This window comes from Triturus cristatus, chromosome 1_1 (genome assembly GCF_964204655.1).
Source record: "Triturus cristatus chromosome 1_1, aTriCri1.1, whole genome shotgun sequence".
NCBI classification, from domain to species: Eukaryota; Metazoa; Chordata; class Amphibia; order Caudata; family Salamandridae; genus Triturus; species Triturus cristatus.
The window spans coordinates 926,364,263-926,389,050 of NC_140579.1; the positions used below are offsets into that span (position 1 = coordinate 926,364,263).

At 48.2% G+C, this 24,788-nt stretch overlaps 1 protein-coding gene across 3 annotated transcripts in view; it reads right to left on the minus strand.

Annotated features, from left to right (window-relative positions):
* Positions 1 to 24,788, minus strand: part of LOC146871304 (uncharacterized) — a 311,017-nt gene that overhangs the window by 23,437 nt on the left and 262,792 nt on the right. For 2 of the 3 annotated variants that reach the window (XR_014980980.1, XR_014980979.1), the window contains exon 2: positions 23,682 to 23,748. The exons of the other annotated variant lie outside the window; for it this stretch is intronic. The gene's annotated coding sequence lies outside the window, so the exon portion shown is untranslated. The remainder of the gene's footprint in view (positions 1 to 23,681; positions 23,749 to 24,788) is intronic. 3 annotated transcript variants of the gene reach the window in all.

Here is a 24,788-nt window from a genome sequence, read left to right on the forward strand (position 1 = left end):
GGAGGGTTTCTTTTGGTAAATACGGAGATGGTTGCCTTACGCGCTATGTCTATGCAAAATCGACTTGCCCTTGATATTCTATTGGCCAAAGAGGGTGGAGTCTGTGGAATGCTGAAGGTTCAACATTTTTGCACTTACATTCCTGATGAAAGCAGAGATCTAAAGGTCTATATCAAAAATATTACTGATTTGCATGAAGAATTAGTACCACTGGAAGCTGAAAGTATCTGGACTAAAATGGCTAATAAGATGATTGCTGTTAAAAACTTTATAGCTAAAATAGGTAGTACCATAATTGGTAAGATATTGTTTCCTTTGACATGCGTGATTGTTGCTTTATTGATACTTAGATTAGGGTGTTTGTGTTGTAAAAACAGGGGAGGGAAAAAGAAAATGATAAGAGAAAATGCTAAAAAGAAACAAAAGAGGTCAAAGAGAGACCCACAAGAAATAGAATTAGAAGAATTTAGGGAGAGTATTTACCTAGAGTCGAAAAGAGATGATGAAAGAGAGACTGGTGTGTAATGTTGTTAAAAAAAAAAGACATTTGAATTTCTCCTAAGAAATGGGGCTAAATCTTTTTTTGGGGTTGGGTTTTGTGGTGATAATATATCACCAAAGGGGGGATTGCTGGAGCAGGGTTTTCTGTCAAAACCCGAACAACAGCTTATATTTTTGTATGTCATAATTAAAATTACTAATAATAAATTACTAGATATTAATTAAGTTGAAGTTTCTGACTAATCAACTTTACTAATGAAGAATTACACGTGGGGATGCATTTGTGTTGCTTTATTAATAAGTGAACTAAGTTGGTGAGCAAATTAATTGAATATGTGTGGCTAAGGTGCTATTTGTTATGTGTTTGCGCTTTGAAATAATACGCTTTTAATGCTTCTTTATGTTGCAGTCGGCTAGATAATTACATACACATAAGGGTATTAGTGGGAATTAACACTGTATAATCACGACGATGTATTAACGTTGTTTTGTTTTTCTTTTGATTAAGATTGTCCATTCTGGCCTAGTCAAAGATGGCCGATATTTACAGCCTGCATTTGAGTAGATGAAATACGAAGAGAGGCCTCGCTGAATATGGTTGAAACCACCTGACCACGGCCTCTGTCTGTATTAAAAGTTTCCGTGAGGACAGCAGCTCTGGGCTTGACGCCAGTTGTCACCAGTTATCCTTGGGAGAGAATAAAAGCCACAATGAACTTTGATAAACTTGCGGTGGCTTCACGATTCCGAGGAAGAGCATTCATGGATGTTACATTTTTTAGTTGTGCTTCCTTCTTCCGTGTTTTTATTTTTGAGATATTCGAGAGCGGAGGTTTTTTCTAAATGTTGCGAGTCAACATCCTTTCCTGCTCGCTCTGCTCAACGGACGCTTGGAGCTTGTTTGTAACTTTTAATGTGTTAGTTTTCCTATAAATATTGTTAGACTAGAAAGGGTCTAAGGCCACTTCCTCCCGAACTTATGCTCGAGAGGATCGACGCTGATTGAGAGGACGGCGACTCGGGAGACTTTACTGAGAGACCTGTCCTGACCCAAATCACGACATTTAGCTAGAATAGGTAACTATGAGAATAATGATTTTGCTATTAATTGACTTTCATTTGAACTAATTTAGATAAAATAACCTTTTGTTTGAATCACAGTGTCGGGTGATTATTTCTTTGTCATTTATTGGGTTTCCAAATGTGTTCTTATGGTTTAAATCATGACTCAAGACTGATCAATTAGGTCGCATTGACCTCAGTTTAGATGCAGATTGTTTAGGATTTCTCCCGTATATTCAGTGTGGATAGAGTAATAGAATGAATGTTAGTGTGATGGGCCCTAGCGTTTGATGAGTATATGTGCGTGTGACTGTGGAATTACTCTGTCCGTGGAAGTAGGGAGAATGTATATGCTCCGATCTGCAGCACTGGCACTTAAATCTTATGGCCTGAAGAGAGCAGTGACAACACCCCGGCTCTCTGGGGGACACATTGACTGTCCTGGCATGGATCCCAGTGGACAGAATCTCGCGTGGCGTTTCAAATCGTGCGATGCGTGAAGGAGCCTCTGCGTGTGAACGTCAGTAATAGGTAGAATTCAATACGGTGCTACAGATGGGGAGACAACCCCCTAGGCAGACCGAAGTCTAATACAGAAAAACAGAAAACCTGTGCACACGTTTAACGAGTCAGCAGTATCAATTACTGTATGTGATGAATAAAGCACACAATAAAACAAGAAATCAATAAAACAGTGATCCGATGACGTGTTTTCTTTCTGTGTGGATTTATTCGAAGACCATGAGCCCAGCCAACACGTGTTTCGTCAGGGAATGAACCCTACGACTTCTTCAGGGCTAATGGGCAGAGAGGCCGGAATGGTATATCACTCCGCCGGTTGTAATTCCGTCCCGGCTGAAACAGGGAAGTTCAATCCCAGGAAGGGTAACAAGTATGAATGGGTAAGTACCACAGTAAAATCGCTTAAACAAAGTATGACAAGCGAGTACGCCAGGCAGAAGGGAGTGTAACATCCTGACGAAACACGTGTTGGCTGGGCACATGGTCTTCGAATAAATCCACACAGAAAGAAAACACGTAATCGGATCACTGTTTTATTGATTTCTTGTTTTATTGTGTGCTTTATTCATCACATACAGTAATTGATACTGCTGACTCTTTAAACGTGTGCACAGGTTTTCTGTTTTTATGGATCCCAGTGGACCTGGTGGCGGTGGTGGGTGTCAACCTGTGACTCTGATCAGGAGGCCATCATCACCCCCTAATTGTAGTGCTTGTTGCATTATAAGGAAGAACAAGCAGCCTGGGCCCAGACTTCACAGGGTTGCATCAACAAATACAGAGGCCCTAATGGGCTGCTGACAGGGAGGCAACACTGGGGGTGGCACCGACACTCGTCAACCTCCCAGCCTCCATTCTGCAGGCAATCCATGACCTGCGATCTTCACCGGAGGGGAAGATGGGTGAATGGAAAATGGATGTGTTCCTGCTCAGACAGGATTTGAGTAATACGACAGCGAGGGTGGCAGTGAGTCATATCACAATAACCGAGGATACCATTCATATATTGCAAACCACTATCTCCCCCCTTCAGAAAACTGTGCATCACCTTGAGGCGCGTGTGGATGATGCAGAAGCACATGCAAGGCGCAATAATATCCACATTGTGAGGATTCTGGAGGGGTCTGAGGAAAGATGCCCAGAACAATTCACAACCACATGGCTGAACTTGTGGGTCCCAAAAGAGGAGCCATCCCCTTGCTTTGCAGTGGCGAGGCCTCACATGTTCTTGGCGCAGAGGCCTCCCCCAGGGGCCCGCCTCACCCCATAATTGCCCACATCTTCAATTTTGCTGACGGTGCTGACCATCTTCAAGGCCTCAAGATGGCAGGAGACTCTGACATGTGGCTCTGCCTGAGTGTTGGTGTTCCCTGACTATACATTTAAAGTTTAACAGGAATGGCCTACTTTTGACTGTTAGACAGAAGCTGTGGGAGCTACAGATTCAGTACCTTCTGCTCTTCCTGGCCTGGCTGAATGTGGTATACGAACACAAAACCTTGTTTTTTGACACACCAGAGGCTGCTTGGGCATGACTGGAGGAACGCCCCTCTCTCCAACAAACTGCAACTAACTCACCCACTCATCCAGATGTCGCATGGCTGGGCCTGGGCTAGGGGCAGTTTCCACTGGCTTGGACGATGCCCGGGACCCCACCGCTTGAAGTCCTTGAATCAGGATCTGGCATCTGACAGAATTCTGCCCCCACGGCTGCGGCGTAAGCCTTTGCCCCATTGACACTCTTACGTACTTGGGTCCATCCTGGGTTTATTATTGAGAATGGGGGTACGCTGTCCGCCCCATTCCTGCTGCATAGCAGGACAATGCAGGGATGTCCCATGCCCCGTTACTGTTTACAATAGCGATTGAATCCCTTGTGGAATGGTTAAGAGTTGATGCCCTGGAGAAGGGCTTGGAGTGGGCGCTGGGGATCTCCGAAAGGGTTGCGCTGAAGGCTGATGATGTGCTCATTATCCTGAATGGCCCCCTTGGTTCCTGCTCCCGGGTCATTCAGATCCTAGCGATGTTCGCGACTTTTTCCATACTTCACATTAATAAAACGAAATCCTCTGTATTCCTCCTGGCTTGCCCCTCCAACCCCCAGCAGCACTTGACGGGGCTGCTGGCATTCAGATTCACCCAGAGGATTTTCATTACTTGGGAGTATATGTGACAGATAACACTACCCGGGCTTTAGACTACAATCTTAAGCCTGACACAGACCTGGCGATTTGTGATCTTAGTTTTTGGACGGCACTGCTGTGCCATCTATAAAATGGTTGTTTTGCCTCATTTGTTATATCAGCCCTTTCCGCTCTCGACCTCAGTCTTCAAGAGACTGGACTCTCTGCTAAGAAACTTTCTGTGACGGCACCAGGTCCCAAGGCTTGCCCTGTCTAAGTGTTATAAATACCCTTACGTTGGAGGTCTTGAACTCCAGATATAGGGCCATAAGTACGAGGACTGGTGAAAACTATCGCTAACGTTAGTTAGTGGCAGTTTTCTTACCGCCGTGTACCACTGAAAACTATCGCCATGTTAGCGACGTATTTACAAGCCATCACTACATGGCCATAGCTTCAGGGATCGGCGGCGAAATTGCCGCTAACATTAGCGTGATGGCGATAAGAATTCCGGCGTTAGGGGGTGAAAACCAACGAAAGGCCCATTAGCGGCAAAAAAACGCACGTTAGTCAGCCCAACGTGAGAGTTTTTTTTGCCTCTATTGGAAAAAAAAGCCTATCAGTCCACATCCAATAGGAAATAGGCAAAAAATACCAATGAAATGCAGAATGGAGAAGCCAGAGCCCAGTGCAGCACACATCAACAACCCCCTCGAGCCACCCAACATCCAGGATGAACAGGATGAGAGCGTGGGTGCCTCGGAGGACCTGCGCCTGGAGCCTCGATGCCTTGCTGGACCTGCGCCTGGAGCCTGAATGCCTCGCTGGACCTGTGCCTGGAGCCTGGATGCCTCGCTGGACCTGCGTCTGGAGCCTGGATGCCTCGCTGGACCTGCGTCTGGAGCCTGGATCCCTTGCTGGACCTGAGCCTGGAGCCTGGATGCCTCACTGGACCTGCGCCTGGAGCCTGGATGCCTTGCTGGACCTGAGCCTGGAGCCTGGATGCCTCGCCGGACCTGCGCCTGGAGCCTGAAGTGGGATGCGGAGGAGCTGTGGAGTCGATGAGCCGTGGTGGGAGACATTGAGGTGCGGCATTCGCCCGTACCTGGTGGTGAAGTCTGGCAGGTCGCATGGAGACACGTTGCTGACCTGTGTGAGAAGACCGCCTTGAGCTCCTTGGAGCTGTGAATGGTAGAGGCGCTCCTGCGCACCAATGCAGGGAGGTCTTCATCGCATACTACGATCCACCACTACACCCGGATGCACAGAGGATATTACCAACGGTGGGAGGCGCCTCTCTGCATCACAGGCCGGATGATGTTGTGCTGGCAGGACGCTGTGGAGGGTGAGGCCCTGAGCTACGCCAAGCTTGTGTGGTGGGAGCGCTGCAACTTCACGCCTAAGGGGGTCCTGCTGCATCAACTGCATCGGGAGGTTCATCAGCGGACTGGTCGGCGACTGCTGTACCAGGCCTGTGAAATCCCACCTGGCTGAGGCTCCTGCTGGCTGAGTCACAGATTTGAAGAGAATACAGCAGATTGCGCCATGGTGGCAATGTCCAGGTAAGAAGAAAGTGGGACACGTAGCGGAGGAGGCCCGGGGCTTGAGTCGCCCAGGCCTAGCACCTGTAGAGGACTCACCCCCAGTGGCGGCTCATCCGCTATGGCGGAAGAGCATTGCCCCACTGCTTTCAAGCAGTGCAAGAAGAGGAAAAATCATCACATGATGATAAATTGCTGATGTAATCGTGCTATGCTTCCTTTGTGGGCGGGAGGGTGGGTAGGGCTGCTCCACTCATGGAGCAGGGCAGGGGCGGAGTGACATGCCCACTCAAGTGCGCAATGACAGGCCCCCAAAGCAGTCATGCGCACTGTACTGTTTGCAATGTAGGCTGCATTACAGCCTACATGGAGAACATGCCCATCTCTCCAGCCCCTGGCTGAACGCCTTGTCCCGGCGCCAATTACCAATCCTAACACTTCATTGCAGCTTTGTGATTGGCTTAAGTGAGGGAGCCTGGCTGTCTACTTCCTGTTTCTGGAAGCAGACTCAGGAGAGCAGGTGCAACGAAGACACGGGACCCGGCCCAAGGTAAGATTTCTCTCATATAAATATTTACAACATCCGCTCAGACACACACACCCCCCTGCGTCCACACCCCATCCAGTGTGTTTTCCGGCGTTTCACACCTCCCAGCTGTCCAGCAACCCCTCCCCCCGCAGCACTTCTCAATGGCGGCCGTTGTGCGGCCATGCGCAGCGTGCGTGCCACTGGTGTGGTGTGCCAAAGGTATATATGAAGTTACGACGCATACCATTACATCGCATTCCAATACAATGCATACTAATACTAGGCATATTGCAACAGTAGGGAAGGTGTTGGATAGCGGAGATGTAAATATTACTATTCCCACTTCAGTGATGGCAACCCTAAAACTAACGCTTTCACCCCAAAGCAAACCCTGAACCTTAAAATTCATATTTGAGCCCCCAAAACACACCCTACAAATCATATTTGACCCAAATGCACACCCCAGTTTTCATAATTAACCCCAAAACACACCCCAAATTTAAAATGTTACCCCATAATACACCCCAAATTTCATCTTCGACACCCGAAACCCATACCCGCCCAAAAACTTAAAAATATCCCATTACTGACCTCACGATGCGTTGTAATGGAATGCGATGTAAAGGCACCTGCATTGTTGGGGTTGCATTGTAAAGGCATTACGATGTAATGCCTGCGTTGTAATGGACGTCTCCCGTGCCAAAAGCAAGCCATAGGCAAGCCCGCCTGCGTCTGTCTGCCCCTGGACTGCGCTCAGCACCAAACACCCTTCCTCTCGGACACTCCACCGCTACAACGCCAGCACCCTCCTCGCCATCAACCCTGGACACCACATTGCCTGCCAGGACCAACGTCCGTTCCAGACCAGACATCACCATCGCCATCACTGACGGCTACTAAATCACCCACAAGGACCACCCTGACAGGTCCAGGAGGAGGCATTGCCATCACCTACAGAAGCACACTCCGACTGACCATGCACTCTAATGACCCAAGGGTAACCATGGAACACCTCAACTTCCAGATCCAGTCCAACCCCAAGCCCATCCTCTGCGGCACCCTCATCTGCAGGCCCCCAGCTCCATGGACCCTCATTCTCCAATACCATTGTAGACCTCATTGCACCCCAGGCTCTCCCATCCACCGACGACATCCTACTCAATGAACTCAAGCTCCACCTGGACAACCCCAGTGACCAGAACACCACCCCCTCCTGGGGAAGCTCCCCAACATCAGACTCAAGCAGCTAGTCACCGCAGCAAGCCACATAGCATGACACACTGTCGAGCACGTCTCCTCCACCAGCGGGAACTTCAACTACAGCCACACCACCAGACTCTCCTGGACCGACCACCATTGTATACACCATGTCTTCACCATGCCCACCGTACACCACCGCCATCATCGCCCCCCCTTGCAGCTGGATCAAGGCCACCGAAGAACGTATCGTCAACTCCCTCAGCACCACCACTCCGCCAACGCTTACAGAAGATGACACTGCAGCATGCAACCGCCACTGATGGATCTCCAACTGCACCACAACCCTGGCATCTCTCAAGAATGGGACTGCATCAGTACCTTACACCTGCTAGGCGTAAGGGTGACGCAGTGCCACAGGTATAGGCTGGCCCCATGCATTGCTGGATTTGCATCATGGTTGTGACACGACTGCAGCAATGCATGACTTTAGCGCAGACAGATACATCAGGATTCCAGACGTATCTGTCATTACTTGAGTCATGGAGCGCTGTCCAGTGAATACAGTGCATCCATGGTGTCGCAAGAAGGGGGTAATGAAAAGTGTTGCAGCGCTGTTTTTTCGCAGCAACACTTTTCATGACTGAGGCCCAGGAATGCGCACTATCTTGTTGATGGTGTGCATTCCTGCCCAGTAGTGTTGCAGGGCAGCGCAGCAACATTGCTTGCAGCACTGTCCAGCAACAAAACCTCCTGTAAAGAGGCCCCAAGTGTTATCTCCATTTTTAAGACCAGCTAGTTTCTGGTTTTAAAAAAACTGCCTCTAACTGTAGATTTTTGGTCCTCCAAAGTTCAGGAATATCCTTGTAAATATCGCAAAGTGGGGTTAGCGGACGTTTTTGCACAGGAACGCCTCCCTTGCATGCCATTATCGCTAACAGAAGTGGCGATCTTTAGAATGGACGTTTTTGAGGGAAAACTGCTGCTAACAGAGCTTAGCGGCAGCTTGTACATAAGGCGATAAAATCCTTGCCGTAAAACAGTCCGAAAAGTCCCGCTAAGGCAGCGTTAACTCCTTGTACATATGCCCCATAGTCTCCTATTACCAGGCCTCTCATCTCATTGTCATGAACAAATAGTGGTTTACCACCACTGCGGACCCCGCTTTTGTCACAGAGCGGTGGGCAATATTGGGGACCCCCCCCTCCTTCATCTGCTGTAAGGAGGGAAAATCCTTTAGAGCACCTCTCAACAGCTATGAAAGTAACACTTTAGCATTGGAGGGAGACCCATAAGGCCATCAGGTGGGTGGGACGCTTGATGAAGAAAACCCCTTTATACATGAGACTCAATTGCTACAGACTACCACCCTAGAGGGCTTCTAGCCATGATACATTATAGACATCTCAAGGTTGGGGAATGTTGTGTAAGGTTCCACCATGAAATCTTTTTGGGATCTGCAGGTGGAATTTCACCAACACCATTCACAATGTTTCCACTATCTGCAATTAAGACATGTCCTCACCCCCTACATTAATGGGCTCTTGAAAATCCCAGATTATAGCCCGCTTGAGGTTAAGATTCTCCTTGAAGAAATATCTGATCACAAAATCTCTCTGGTGTACAGGTCCCTAGTGATTAATACTCCAGACTCCTTTCCTTTGCCCGGTTGGCTAAGAGACACCTGGCAGGTGGTTTGGGCCAACTGACTGATTATGACTGGAGGGAGGCTTGACCCTCTCCTCATGGGCGGCAATAGCCTCACAGTTCCGCCTAATACAGTGGAGATACTTGCATTGAATCAATTATACCCTAGAGCGTCTATGGAAAATGGGGGTGGTGACCTCACCGACATGCTTGCATTGTCAATCAGACTAGGGTGATTTTCTCCACAAGGTTTGATCGTTGTCAGGGACTGTCCGGGACTATGTCAGGAACACAGTCAGGGACTTGAGCAAGGACTGTCGTCTGGGTAGAAAATGTACTGTGCACAGAAAGAGTAGTACAGCACTGCCCAGGATCACACAAGGAGTCAGAGGAGAAAAAGGGATCCAAAGGGGAAGCCTGTACAAGTGAACAAGATGGCTAAGATTCTGAAAGGAAGGGCACTCACAAGGCAATTTAGCATTCACACTAACTACACCCAGGACGGACGTGCAAGACATATATATATAATACAACATTAACAATAAAGGGAATGTGGGATAAAGCATTTGGGAGCTCCACACAGTAATTGCCGTTATAGATACGGACTGCAAATACCCACTTATAGGATATGTATGCAAAGGCAGGGTCTGTGGAGCTGATACCTATGGTGATGTTATAAATGTAACTCAAAGACAATACTCACAGTGAACAAGAAAGACCACCTAGGTAGTCAGCTGTGCCCACGGATCCTGGCGATCAAACAGGAACATACAAAGCAGTAACAGCACGGGGGTAGGACTAAATACAAGCACAATAGACAAGGAGCTAGCAAGGAGGAATGCTTAACAGGAAAGGAAGGAATTCACAGGGCACACTTGGCAGAAAACAAGTAACAAACATACAAGGTAATAGGAGCAAGACAGCAGATTAGAAAGACATCAAACTAGGAACAGGAACCAAGGAAATGGGAAGAAAGGCAGGGACTGGAAAAGGATACACAGAAGGGGAGGCTACAAGGGTATACTAGAATAGTGCAAGTTCAGGAATCAAGAAACAAAGTAGCATAGAAGGCAGTGCTGGGGCAGGAACAAGAATTGAGCTAAGGCTCAGGAGTCAAAGTAGCACTGCAGGCAGTGCTGGTTCGGTAACAGAGAATTACTAAAGCTTCAGGAGTCAAGGTAGCACTGCAGGCAGTGCTAGTTCAAGGAAACAGGAAATAGCTACAGCTCAGGAAACAAGGAGCCAAGAGAGCACTGCAAGCAGTGCAAATCAGGAACAAGAAATAGCTGAAGCCCAGGAACAGGAACAAAGACTAACTACAGCTCAGGAAACAAGGTAGCACTGCAGGCAGTGCTAATTTAGGCACAAGGAATGGCTATAGCTGAGGAATCAAGGAACAAGGATTAACTATATCTCAGGAATCAAGGAATAGCAAAAGCTCAGGAACAAGGACTGGTCTCACCGGAACACAGCTACAATGACCAACCCTGGGCTGAAGGGAGCTGGGGCATAAAAGAGCTCACAGTATTCATGCGCATCAGGTGTGAGGAGGCTAGCAGCAGCCAGCCACAGGTGAGATGAATTCCTCCACCCATCCTTGGCTTGCAGGGGTGGAGACAAAGCAGTGAGCAGGGGATTATAGGTAATGGAAATTTCCAGCATGAGCAGACTGGCTTCAACAAAACCCGGCATGGATTGGGAACGGATGTCAATTCCTAAATGATGTCCAAATGCCTGGAAGTCAGGATATGCATACAGGGGAGTATCTGGAAGAATATTAGGATACTGGAAAGCCCCACAATCCGGCCCTATGGTGGTGGGAACAAGAGCACAGGGAGTGAATAGTGACAGCCGCGTGGGGGGCTGTGTCCCTTCTAGGGGCAGGGAAGAGGGAACAAGTGCTGGGTTGGGTAGTAGCCCGGGATCCCAAGTTGGTGCTCCTTCATACTACATAGGGGTTAGATGCTGACAGATAACGCATAGCCCTGTTTTGACTGGGTTTGGTGGTAGTGAAATGGGATATTTCCAGGGCCTGGAAAGGCAAGAAAACACGTCCTTGGAACAGTGGACACTGGGGTTGAATTGATGTATTGAATCGATGTATGAGCATGGAGCTTCCTGTTTATATGGCTAGAGGTTGCCCACTCAGACATTACAAAATATGGGCTGGATGGAGCCAACAAGGGGTCATTAAACTCCAGAAAGTCGACAATCCTTGTCGTTCCCTAGATGAGGAAATACGGCCTTATGATGGCAAGACCTGTAGTGGAGTCCTGCGGGTGTGGGAGAGCGGGTGTGCAAAGTGGTCTGGAGGATTGTGCACTGGCTGGACTCGGGGAGGAGTGGTCTCTGTGCTTATTGTGGGTGATGTGACTTGTTACTTTATGGGCTCAAGGGGTGTTTTTTGTTGTTGCAATATCTGGTCCTCCTCACTTTGTCTGGTGTGTTAATCTTGTATAAAATCAATAAATATTGTCATTAATGCATTCTGCTATCAATGCATAGATTGGCAGAGACGTAGAAATATTGAAATCTAGTTAGACAGACAGCTAGATAAACAGATAGATGGATGGATATGTAGATAAAAAGATAGATAGATAGATAGATAGATAGATAGATAGATAGATAGATAGATAGATAGATAGATAGATAGATAGATAGATAGATAGATAGATAGATAGATAGATAGATAGATAGATAGATAGATAGATAGATAGATAGATAGATAGATAGATAGATAGATAGATAGATAGATAGATAGACAGACAGACAGACAGACGGACAGACGGACAGATGGATGGATAAACAGATAGATGGACGGATAGGTAAATAGACAGATAGATGGATGGATAAATAGATTAACAGATTCATAGACAGACAGATAGAGCACCCCTGAGTACTTTGTGGCAATGGCAAAAGCAAGAGTTGTCGCCAAAATTAAAAGGCTTTGGTCAGGAGAAAATGGCCGAAAGGCGAGAGGCTCGTATTGCAGTTATGATCTAAGTACTACATAGTGGAAGGTGATGCAGCTGGGTTGAGACCAGACCCTATGTGGCAATATGGCAAGTGAAGTAAAGAACTTATAAAGCCAGGTGTGAGCTTAAGGGAAACATTCGGCATATGTCTAAAATTGTTACATTTTAAGGGAAAGCATGAAACTTTACAGAAGTGTTATTTATATTCAAATAGCAATCTTAAGCATTGCAAGATATGGCCCCACCACCACGAGCCACCATATGGGTAAATGACTGTCAAAATATGTTTTTCACTCAGAACTTCTGAACGAATCAAGAGATTTCACTTTTTTTAATTGATTCAGCAGCCAATTCTCTGAAAAACCTACAGCAATAATTTACACACAGCTCCCCTAGTATCGCCAAAGTGGACGAAAGTACCAATACAAGGAAATAGCTGCCATTCTAGGGTCCAATCTTTTTCAACAAAAAAAATACCTGTAAGGTACCATGATTTGTGGCTTCATTACCCCACTGCAGGTTGTGACGCTTGCACAAAGGATTCCTGATGTGATTGACGGGATAGATGATTCATTGTGTGTGCCATCAGGACAGAAGTTGCAGTACGCAAGTTGTAACAATAGTTCTGGTTTGTTATAGGTTTACCAAGAGTCTGAGGGCCTGATATATGAAAACTATATTTGACAATTCCTAAATTGCGACAAATACTTAATCGAAAATTAGCAATCTCTAAATACAATTTACGCGCATGTCCTACAGGCAGTCAGTGATTTGTAACCAGTCTGTATTTTAAAGTAGCAGACCAGAAATTGTGAATTGTGGGGGCATGGCCAAGCTCATGGCCTAGTGAGTCGCATCGGGTGTGAGCTCCCGCCAGAATCCTCAATCTTGTATAAATCCTGCAGCATACCTTGAATTCTCCAGCTCCAAAAGACGGTCTGGGTGCCACCTCACACACCGCCCACCGGCAGCCTCTCTCAATCGCGTCTGAATAGATGGGCAACGAAAATATTGTGTCTGGGTCCCAGAACGAGTGGCCTAGATAAGATGGCTGCCTTCGATGCCGGGGCTGGTGTAGTGGGGTCAGGTAGGCCCCACCTGATATCGCGCTATGCTGTCGCGCGCCGCAGGACTGCTAGTGAAGGAGACACGACACTCATGGATGGTGGTAGCGGCCGGAAGTCACGAGCGACCCAGACATCTTTTTTTATGCTCTCTGGCCAGGCCTGGCTAGAGAGTGATACAATGTGTGGTAGTGTTTCCGGGAAGGGGGTGCACTTGGATAAGCTAGACCGCTACATCCCATCTCAAATCAGTTATTTTCATCACTTGCATTAGAACAGTTCACCATGCAAAATCAGCCAGTCTTTGGTTTGGTCGAGGGTTAGGCCTGAGGTAATATTGATGTTGATGATTACTCGGACCCCTTGTGGGGCCGACTGTTTCTCCCCCACTCGCCACGACTTGAGGGTTGTACTCAGCAGTGGGTGTCGATGGTACTTGACTCTGAGATACACCATTAGTGGGAATGGGCTCTGCCTCCCCAAGGATGGCGTCGTCACTCGACATGAGCTCGGGGCCTTGTCTCTCGACGTTTGCCACAGGTACTCTCTTAAACCATGAGATGTTTCTGGTTACTACCTCTCCGTTTCGCTCTGGAGTCACGGCTGTCCCTCGGACTGCCCTCACGGTCCACAAACCTGTCTCGTACGGAGTGCGGAACTTTCCTCTGCTCCTGCGATTTCTTATTAAGACCCCACATCCTGGCACCAGTGTGCGAGTCTGTGCTCGCCTTCGGTGACTCGCTTTTTCATTGTTTGCTACTCTTCTGGCTTGGGTGCTTGCGGAGTCATATGGCTCGGGCTCCCAGTCGTCAGCTATTGGAAAGTTATCCCGTCGAGGCCCTGCCAGCATCAGGGACCATGGAGATCTCTGTGTTGTGCAGTGAGGTGTGCTGTGGTATTCTCGTAAGAATTTCTGCAACTCGACTTCTGGGTCAGTTTGTTCAGCGACTGCTATTCGTAGAATCTTATTCACTGTCTGCATAAAGCGTTCTACTTCTCCATTGGCTTGGCCACTGCGGTGTAATGTGGTGATGTTTTATCCCCAGCCGGGTGAGAAAGTCTTTTAACTCATTACCTTGGAATGGGGGACCGTTGTCTGTCTTGATCACATGTGGTAGACCAAATAATGCGAATATTTTCGGCTCTAGATGGTTAAATACTGTGGACGGCAGGATATTTAGTGTGGCTGTCGACTAAAACCGCTGTGACCCTACCATCCTGGAAGCTCCCGAAGTCAAGGCTCACCCATGACCAGGGTGACGGAGCAGGGACTTCAGTTATTACTGGAGCTGGCACTTCTGCGTTCCCGGTGAGCTGGCAGGCTCTGCAGTTCCTTACGACGTTGTCTACAGCTTCCTCTAGTCCAGGAAACCACAGCTTTTCTCTCATCCGGGATTTCATCTTTCCTGTGCCTTGATGACCTTGGTGCCCTAATACAGTCGCGCGTTCTTGGAGACTCTGAGGGATGACGATGCGTGATCCTCTCAGCAGTATGCCACACTCAGCAATGCTGAATTCATCTCGGATTCTCCATATTTTCCCCAGTCGGGACCTGTCGATATCATTCCATCCCTGGACGTCCTGGAGAAAGCCTTCCCAGGAGCTTTTCTGTATTGCGTCTGTCACCCTTTTGATTACCATGTCGGTGTCCATGTGGGTCTTGATTTCGTCAATTAAAAGCGTCTGTGGGCACGACCACACGACGAGCGACCCCGGCATCTTTATTTATGCTCTCTGGCCACACCTGGCCAGAGAGTGATACAATGTGTGGTAGTGTTTCTGGGAAGGGGGTGCATTTGGAGAAGCTAGACCACTACAGCTGGCACTAAAGCTTCCAGGATCCTTTAAGGGACCCACGGAGGGTGCTGAACCTGGCCGCGGTGACCTGTGCCCCCCGGCTCCTCTTCTTGGTGAGTGATCGCCCCTCGCGGCAGTGGGAATCTACCCTTCCAGTTCCGTGGGGGCGGTGTGAGAGCGCGGACGGAGCCTTCACCGCCAAGCCAAAGCACAGTGGCTGACCCCCTCACGGAGGCTGTATAACCCCCCACGGCGCAGTGTTGACAGAATTGCTTCTGGGGTAGTGACGGTACCGCCTGCACACCCGGCCCTGTTCTGGACCGTCCATGGCCCGACAATCATCGGGAGGAAACGGCACTGTGCAAAGGCTCCAAAGGCCCCCCTCTGCACTCTCCGAGAGCGTGTGGGAAATTGGGTACATACGCGGAGCGGCTGCAGTCTGGGGCCGGAGGCAGAGTTGGGACAAGTGAGCTCCCTGGGCCTGCTGGTCCCGGCCGGGGCCCTGGGTGTGTGGGGCCTGCCTGAATGAGCCTCGCCTTAAATGACAGTCTGAGCGGAAATAAAGGCAATAATCCATCACAGGCGACATGCCCTCAATTCCCCAGTGGCCAGGCATTATACTGCCCCTACTGAGGGGTGCGGGGTATGAGAGGACACTGTTAGCTGACACCTGATCCCGCATAGAGGTCGTGGATAGGATCCTCCACCCCCTCCCTGCAGATGCTTTAATTGCACATAGGACTCCTGTGGTGCTGGTGGCTGTATATTCCTGTGCCTCGGGGGATGCTACGCTGATGGTCAGGTCGAGGCCCTGGCCGTGATCTACATCTCCCGTGACTTGCGCATGGGAGAGTGGAAGTCCTACCCACCACTCAAGGTTCCAGGAGCTACCTGGGACGGAGTGGTTGTCGCAATCTAGCGTGCCCCAGTGGGTGAAGATCCACATTGGCCCCATAGATGACCGGCTAGGCCATAGCGACGCGGAACCTAACGACACGGCACGCCGGACCGAAGGCGTCGGTTATTCCAAGTGAGTTGAATAGTGCGCTGAGGGTGAGGATATGGTACCTAAACGCTAATTAAGAAAGGCTTTCGCCCCTGACCCAGCCTGTGCTGATGGAGAGACAGTGCCAACCTATCACTAAGTCAACGGTTAGGCCTACGTACTAAGAGAGCATCGAGGAATATCCTGACCCCAGAGGAGCTCCAGGAGGAAACAATAGCATGAACCCCAACAAACGTGGTGAGATAGAGGCGAAATGGAAACATGGCCAAAGATAAAGACCTGAAGGCCTCGAGACAGGGCAAGTTGGACAAATACACTAAAGTGCTCCTGGCGTACCCTGAGGGGGCGAAGGCGGCGCAGCCTCCCTCAGACAATACCCTACTCCTTCAAGCCATCCAAAACTCCAGAGAGGTGTTGGAGGGGAAGATCGGCGAGGTGTGCTCCGAGGTCTCGTTGCTTTGACAGGATCTTCATAAGGTGTCAGAGGCCGAAACCCGGGTCTCAAAAGTGGAAGACGCAGTCAAGGTCCTTCAGAAAGGGATGAAAGCAGTACTCAATACCACTGTGGATAGGCTATGGAGGATCGACGATGCGGAAAACCGGGCTCGGAGAAACAACCTCAGCTTTGTGGGTTTTCCAGAGGGCGTGGAGGGATCCAACATGGCAAGCTTCTTGACCAAATGGTTAACCAATGTCATCCCATCAGAGCAGTTCTCCCATTGTTTCATCATACAACGTTCACACCGCGCCTTAAGTGCTAAACCTCCTCCCGGAGCTCCGCCGAGACCTATTATTGCGAAACTCTTGGACTTTCTAGATAGGGACATGATCCTCAGGGAAATGCACCGTAAGGGGGAAGTCCGCTTTGAAAGCTTTTCAGATTGCAGCCACGAGGTGTAGAGACAGTGCCGCGCCTTTGATTCTGTCAAGATTAAATTGCGAGCCCTCCAGCTTCAGTACATGCTCTTGTTTCCAGCAAAGTTAAAAGTACTATTCCAGGGGAAGGCTTTCTTCTTCCAGACTCCGGAAGAGGCATGGGCATTGGTGGAGGAAAGACCGGCAATCCAGCCTCGGAAGGAGATGTCCCCAGACGCCCGGCGAAGAGAGGCTAGAACAAAGGAGGATGGGTCTCCGAGGAGACAGAACCGCACAAATACGGGGCGACCACGGATAATCCGTAAAGGCACACCATATACAAGAAAACGACTTTCACTTCTCACAAGGAGTAAAAATGGTCGCAGAGAGGAAGACACTCCATCTGAAATGGACACGGCACAGGGAGTCAGTTCCCCCAACCAGCAATCAGACTCGGACGATACCGACAGGTCTTCTGGCCCAGCATCAAGACATCCACTAGAAAAGGCAATCTTGGCGCTCAAACCGAGTGAGAGAGATGAAGAACTGAACCAGGACACTTTGCCCATGGGTGGCGAGCCCACCGACCAGGGTGCTGCAAGTTAAACTCCAGCGGAGAGGACCCGCGTGCTGTCTCTCACCCCCACTTCTCTCTTCTTTTCTTTCTTCTCTGCTTTTTTCTTTTTCTCTCTTCTGTCTGTTTGCTGCCTTATACTTTCTGTCCCCGCCTCTTCTTCGAAGAAGTGCTGGATCTTGAATAGCAGTTGGACAGACCACCAGTGCAGCAAAAACTGTAAGAGTTGGGGATTCTGGGCTTGTGAACGGGAGGGGGAGGGAGGGATCGACACACCGACCTATCCACACCGACCAAGGGCTTTTTCCAGATGGGGGGAGCAAAAGGTTCGAAGGGGATGGAGGGAGGTGGGGTGGGGGTGGAAGGGGTTTATACAGTTTGATGTTAGAAGTTTCTATGTTTGTTTGCCAAGCACTAGGATTACGAAACCGAGACTACTGCATAAGAGGAGAAAATGGGGACATTCACCCTCCCAATCTTAACATCCCCGATGTAATGTCACCAGCGGTAACATGGCCGTGAGTCCCACTCTGATGGTCCTGACCTTTAATGGACTGGGAGACAAGGCCAAACGTGTTCTTGTGTCACAACACATAAAACGACTCCACCCAGAGGTGGTGATGCTACAGGAAACGCATCTCAGGGGAACACAGTGCGGGTTTATCGCTCGTGGGGCTTACAGGGTTCTGGCACATTCAGGGTTCACCACTGGGGCATGGGAGGTGGCAATCCTGATCAAGAAAAATATTCCCTTTCAAACTACACGCATTTGGCATGACTCCCTAGGTAGATACGTGGGAGTTCTGAGGATGTGGGGCTGGATAGAGGTCCTCCTGATATGTTACGTTACGTTACATGAGGACACATTCGTTTTTGTTAGGCACGGGGAGATTAAGTGATTTGCCCAGAATCACAGGATGTTCAGCGTCATTGCCGAGACTCGAACCCTGTTCTTCATATTCTAAGTCGACCGCACTAGCCATTTGGCCAACTCCTGTATATGCACCCCCCAGATTGCAGGCACCCATCATGACAAAGGTAATTGAAGTACTGATCGAGACACCCTCAACACTACATATGGTAGGAGGAGATTTTAATGATGTAATGGATCCGGCCATCGACCGCTCTGGGGGTGGGGCCAGATCCACAATAACCACACCACTTCAACGCTTCTCCACGACGATGGGACTGATGAACATCTGGAGGACAAAACATCCCCAAACCAGACAATATTCCTTCCACTTGGGGGCCCATGACTCACATTCCAGACTGGACTACATATTGGTTCCCAAAAGGGAAGTATACTGCGCAGGACGCGCTGAATATACAGCCAGGGGCCTTTCGAATCACTCTTCACTTCTGGTGGAGTTAGATTTGAGAGAGCGAGACAGGGTTCGGGGCTGGAAACTGAACCCATGGGACCTGCAGAATACCAAAATTGCAAAGGGTATCAAGGCAGACACTGTCATGTACTTCCTAGAAAACATAGATTCCATCCCATCTGGTGTGACGGTCTGGGAGGCTTACAAAACGGTGCTACGTGATAGGGCCCAGAATTGTATTGCGTGGGAAAAGCGAGAGAAAGTGCCTGACGGATCTGGAACAAACAAAAAAATGATCTAGATAAACAGGTTGTTCAGCATAACGATCCCGAACAGTCCCGTAAACTTGTAACCCTACGAAGGGAATACAAGGAGCTGGCCTCTGACGCCGCCAGGAAACTGCACCTGGCGACCTTACATCGCCTCTATGAAGTGGGCGATAAGGCTGGGAAGCTTCTGGCCTGGCTTAGCAGACCCAAGGTTCAAAACAGGTGGGTGGCAACAGTGATGGACCTCCAAGGGAACACTCAATGTACAGATGAGGGAGTGGCCACGGCCTTTGCCAAATACTACAGAGATCTTTATAGGGCGCGCCCACAAAAATCGCTGGCTGAGACGCAGGAGTACTTGGAGACAATCCCCAATCCAACGTTACAGGAGGCGGAAACTCGGGCTTTGGATGAACACCTAACACTAGCAGAGGTCCAAGAAGCAGTGGCGAAACTGCGCCCCGGGAAGACCCCTGGTACTAATGGGTTGCCCATGGAATTTTACAGAAGATATGCGACCACTCTCTGTCCCCACCTCCTCCGGCTCTTTCTAGATGCCCAAACGGAAGGGATTCTCCCCCGGACCTACGGATGGCCACTATCGTGGTCATCTATAAGGAGGGTAAGCCTCGCGATCAGTGTGGGTCTTACAGACCCCTCTCTCTATTCGGAAGTCAAGATTTTGGCCACCCTACTAGCGACTCACCTCATGGGCGTGATTGGGAGTCTGATTCACGAAGATCAATCCGGTTTCATGCCTGGTAGATCTACCCGACTGAACCTCAAACGCACTCACAATTGGTTTATGGAGGTACGTAACCATCTGAACCCACAGGTGTTTCTGTCACTGGACGCAGATAAGGCGTTCAACGCCGTTAACTGGCAATTCCTGGATGCCACTTTGGCCAAATTCGGACTAGGGCTGAAATTCTGAGGCTGGGTGGCACTTTTATATAATCGACCGATGGCTACAGTGCGGGTCAATGGTCAAGCTTGACTCCCTTCCCTATCAAGAGAGGGACGAGACAGGGCTGCCCCCTATCACCCCTCCTCTTTGCGCTTACTCTGGAGTCCCTGGCCTGCACTAATAGAATACATCCTTCAATCCGGGACTTCCACATCACACCCGCAGACGCGGAAGTGGAGAAAATCTCCCTCTACGCGGATGATATCCTGCTATACATCACGTGCCCTGAGACGACGATACCGATCCTCTTTGATTTGATCACCGATTACGGACAGCACTCAGGGTACAAAATCAATTGGAAAAAATCCACGATATAGTGTCGGCTTACGCACCCCTAGACTGGAGAATTGCGAGTGGTGTCGAGGAGTTTTAAGTATCTAGGTACCTTATTACACCCCACACGGAGGTGTGCAGATGTGAGAATCTGGATGTCATCCTGGGCAACTTTAAGGCCGATATAGAGAGATGGAAAGACCTTCCTCTTACCCTGATGGGTTGAGCTTCTCTTTTTAAAATGATCACTCTGCCACAACGCTTATTCGTCCTGCAAAACACATACCATCTTCTGCCTAGGGCTATTTTCACTGAGATCAATGACAAAATTAGATCTCTAGTATGGCAGGATGGACACCCCAGAATCAAGCTACAGACACTGCAGCGCAACCCCTACAATGGAGGGATTGCACTCCCTGATGTAGAGGCCTACTATTGGGCACCCCACCTGATCTCCATAAACAAATGGACGCACAAACATAGAGACCACCCCACATACCGTCTTGAGAGGAAGACGATGCAACCCCCCACACACCTACATTATCTATATGGGGGAAAGGGCAGCTCACGACTGCTACCGGTGACTCAAGTGACACTATTGGCGTGGAAGAGGGCTAGCAGGACCCTGGGTTGGACGAAATGGATTACTCGTTCCACACCACTCTGGGAGGGGGCCTGGCTTAGAGAAATACGTAAACTCACTGGGTTCGAGACCTGGGACCTCCTTGGAATCTCCATGATAGGGGACATAGTTGAAAAAGGGGAACTTAAAACATGGACTAAATTTAAGCAAGAATACAATATGGCTGGCTCTCAATTCCTTCAAGAACACACAATTGCTACACGCGTGGCGGGCAGTGAACATCCCCCATGAGCAACTCCCGGAATACGCTTCCCTAGAAGGTAGACTCCTAGAGGAGGATCTTACTGGTAAAGCGGTCTTCTTCACATATAAAACCATCAATAATAATCTTCCCGACGGCTTGCTAGGTCTCATAACAAGATGGGAGAGGGAAATGGGGTCCCTAGAGGATATCGATTGGGAGGCGGCATTGATGCACCCCAGGGAGGTGGACATAAAGGCTCGACTTCGCTTAATTCAATTAAAAATATTGCACCGAATGTACTACGATAGGGAAAGACTCCATAGGATGGGGATAGCAGAGTCGCCGCTGTGTCTGATGTGCAAGATCACTAACAGTGATTTCTATCATACGATTTGAGCTTGCTCCAAACTCATGCCATACTGGACGCAGGTGATTGGCCTATTGGGAATGGTCTTGGGGGTGACATTGCCAATAGAACCCAAATTTGTGCTCCTGGGGATCCCTAGCGAAGTGGACGTAACTAGGACTCAGTTGATCTTTGCCTCTTTGGGGCTAGTGGTGGCCAAACGGAACATAGCCAGGAACTGGGGAGTAGCCAACAGCCAGTCCATACAGGAATGGACTAAGGGGATGGACTTATACATGACGGCCGAGAAAGTCACATATCGTAGCAGGGGGTGCCCGAGGAAATTTCACATGATATGGGACCTCTAGAGAAAACACTGTGGGTTGGATACAGGGAGTGATACGTAGCAGTATACCGGTCACACGACACAGGAGACTTAGGCAGAGACCTGAGTCTATAACGTTTCACAAGATTATCCCACTAACTTACTGACAACTGTTTCTTGGTCCAAGACACAGTCCCCTCACTACGAGGACAGTTGCCACTGGCATGCACTGGTTTTCAATGGATCATTGGACGGGAGGAAGAAATGGATCCAATGATAATGATTATATTCGCAAAGATTTGAGCTCTACTTCTGTTACTGTGCCATATATGACTTCCTTAGTGCTGATTGTTCAGTTGTATAAAATAAAAAAGAAATTTAAAAAAAAAAAAAAAAAATCTGAAAAGTGAGCGATGACCTCGCCCATTTCAGGGACTATACTTATTTTCAGCTACACATAAGGAACAGAACTTATCTCCCTACCGAGGACTATCTCATAGCAGCAAGTCAAGCCAGGAGTCACAGGACGAGGAGGGCAGGAAGAGAAAGAATGTTCAGTGACACAGAGCCTGAAATATTAGCGGAGGAGAGTGTCTCAGAACTTGTCAAACTCTTTGGAAAAAAACAATGCCAGTTGTAGAGAAAACTAAAAGGCAAAATTGGACACAGAGATCAGGAAGCACTGGTAAGATCTCACTCCCGCAGGAAAGAGGAGGTGGCAACTAGAACAAAGAGGCTGCAAGCACAGAGCCACCACCCACCCCTAAGGATCAATTAATAGGGATCACATTCTAGTCTGAAGCCATCCCTGGAGTCTCCAATAGTGACACTTCAGCCCCTGTATCTGATACTGTCGGTTAATTATTTTCAATGTGCTTATATACATATATCTAGATTAAACACTAATTTTATAACATATTTCAGGTTTTCATGGTGTTCAAAATAATCATTGACGGTCATGTAGACAATATGCATAAAAATAATACTTACATACAATTCTTGTATCTTTAAATTTCAACTTTCATGGCGTGTATAAAATATCTTATTCATGAAATATATATGTTGTAAATATAACTGAAACAAACTTAAACAATAATGTTGATATGTAATTAGTATAGATGGGGGCTTATTTATTAAAACTGTTGCATGGCTGCAACAAAACAGTGATGCAACAGTTTTCACTGTGCCCTCCCTGCGACAGGATGACTACACCGTATTTATTGTACGGCGCTCCATGTCGCAAGGAAAGACAGATATGTCATGAATCCTGACATATCTGTCGGTGAAAAAGTCACGCATTACTGGAGTTGGGTCCCAAACATGACGCAACTCCAGCAATGCATCACCCTTAATGCACTGCGTCACCCTTATGCCTGCCATGAGGCAGGCGTAAAGTTTTTACGCAATGGCATCCTAGAAGTGGCGCACTGAAATCTTATGTGAATTAACAGAAACATTTTTGTTTAGTACTCAATACACTTTGTTTGTATTTATTTTGAAACATGTCTACTATGTACTTTAAAAGTAGTTGTTTGTGACATAATTCCTGTGCACTAGTCCCTCTGCAGCTCTTGCAGCATCAGGCCCCAAAGGGAGGCAAGCAAAGGGATTCCTAGATCATCTTCTGCAGAATTGTCACTTGCAGATTCATGTGGGAGCCCCTCATGGATTGTCAGATTATGCAGCATAGCACAGGTGGCTAATCATTTCCATCACATAGCTGGATCATTTTGTAGGGCACCCTCTACTTTTACGCAGACATCTGCTTTTAAGTAAGACAAATATCCACTTAATAATGCTCCTTGTTTTCCTCCTTTTTCGTGGGGATCGAGGATGAAAGGAAGGAGTCATTATCCATGGTCTTAATGCTTGTGCAGTGACACCTAAAAATTAACAATTTTTATAGAAATTATGAAATATGCAAATATAGACATTAATGGAAAAGTTTAAAAAAAATACCTAACAAGCATACTTCGCCAAGCTCTTCTCTTGCTTCTCTTGCTGCTACTCATATAGTCCACAGTGCCTAAAGATATTGGAGCAGATTTATCATTTATGATTTACAATCATACTTTCACACAGCGCAGTACAGCAAGCATTTACCATTATACAGCGCATTTCTGTCTTTTCCTAGCACTGGTGCCCTTTTTGCTGCCTAGTGCCAATGTTGAAATCCTTGAATCATGTTGCACTGCCGACAGGATTGTTTTTGGTCAGGAAGGGATAACTTCCTGCACAAAAACAATACTGAGAGGCTTTTCCATCTTTCTATGTGTGTTGCCCAATGCAGCACACGTAGAAAGAGGAACAAGCATTTGCAATGCAGTAGGTCTTGCAATTGCGAGAGTTAGAGCTATTTGCATTGTAAAAGATAATGCCGATTGAACGAATATATAACTTTTCTTCGCATGCGTTTACTTCGCATGCCGTTACTACGCGGTCGTTAGTACGACCGCGTTGTTACTTAGCATACCTTTACTTCGCAATTCGGAACTACGAATTGCAGTAAGGGGTTGCTGGATGTTGGAATAGTATAATTTACTATTCCAACTCCAGTCTATGCGGACACTAGGGAAGGTGTTGGATTTTAAATCCAACACCTTCCCCCCCTTACTGCAATTCGTAGTTCCGAATTGCGAAGTAAAGGTATGCTAACTAACAAGGGGGTCGTACTAACGACCGCGTTGTAACGGCATGCGAAGTAACGCATGCTAAGTAAACGCTGCTTCCCCGATTGAACCCGCACCAGGGACGGCAACGAGATACACTTGTGAACTGGCATTGTATTTATGGCTCATCGAGGCCTCTGGCTACCTCAGGTATGGTGAGGAACATCTGTTTCCACTTTACACCTCCAGAACCACCCCACAAGATAATGGTGTGAGAAACAGGAGAAATATAAGGCAGACATGCGCTTCAGTTCTGCACTTTCAAGGATGGGTTCAAACAAAGGGATGCCTGACCAGCATACAAGTGTGTACACTGTGCTGCAAACCCGTACAGTTGTGGGGACCACAATTGTACAGGTGTATATTGAATGTACACACGGAAGGCCACCAGTGACTG